We start from the raw sequence: 758 nt of genomic DNA, 5'->3' as shown, positions 1-758 counted from the left end.
AACATTTTTTATGCTAGACATTCCTCAGTATTATATGATTGAAAATGAAAATATTTTTCTTCGTTTTTCACAATCAAATTATTTATAATGTGAGATAATGTTTTCCATAGATATTTTAATATTATGAATAAAAATAATAATTATATTTAATTAAAATTTTTATCCAATAATATACCATATGCTTAGAAATTTGATTACCAAATTTCTAAACAACTTAATTAGCATAGTCTTACAACCCTCAACCATATGTAGTCCAAGCAGCACTAAAAAATTAATTAAAGTACCATAACAGCATGGACTGCGATATGCGTTCAAAATGTCGATGTTCATGTGTCCTGCAGTTCACACGATGACGCACAGTTTGCTGCGTTCTTCATCGACCCATGAGCCGAGTGATCCACCGCTTAGAGTTTTTATATTTATTATTTCAATTTGTCAAATATGAATTTATTGAAAGAAATTAAAAATACACCATTTTACTGGCATATATCAATTCCTTCAATAAATCTTTTTTTTATACCTAAAACGAAATGCTGCGAAATGTCTTAGTTTTATATAAACAATATTATACCATTTATTACTTGGATAATTTACAATTTCATATAATTTTAATGTGATATAATATTGCGTTTTTTATATAAAACATTAACCTGAAGTAAACCAGGTACAACATTCAACATTTTAGGTTGTTGCATTAGCCAATGTATGCCCATAACTATGATGAACAATACATATTCGCAACGCGTGTATATTATGGT

The 758-nt window shown here is 27.4% G+C and overlaps 1 non-coding gene across 1 annotated transcript; it reads right to left on the bottom strand.

The window, feature by feature from the left end:
* Positions 1–232: 232 nt before the first annotated feature.
* LOC122320437 lies at positions 233–412 on the bottom strand. The gene has a single exon (XR_006245675.1). It is a non-coding gene; the product is annotated as a 5.8S ribosomal RNA (ribosomal RNA).
* Positions 413–758: the final 346 nt, after the last annotated feature.

This window comes from Drosophila ficusphila, unplaced genomic scaffold, assembly GCF_018152265.1.
Source record: "Drosophila ficusphila isolate 14025-0441.05 unplaced genomic scaffold, ASM1815226v1 contig_537, whole genome shotgun sequence".
NCBI classification, from domain to species: Eukaryota; Metazoa; Arthropoda; class Insecta; order Diptera; family Drosophilidae; genus Drosophila; species Drosophila ficusphila.
The sequence above is the reverse complement of the archived record's forward strand: the minus strand, read 5'-3'. Positions and strand labels throughout refer to the sequence as shown.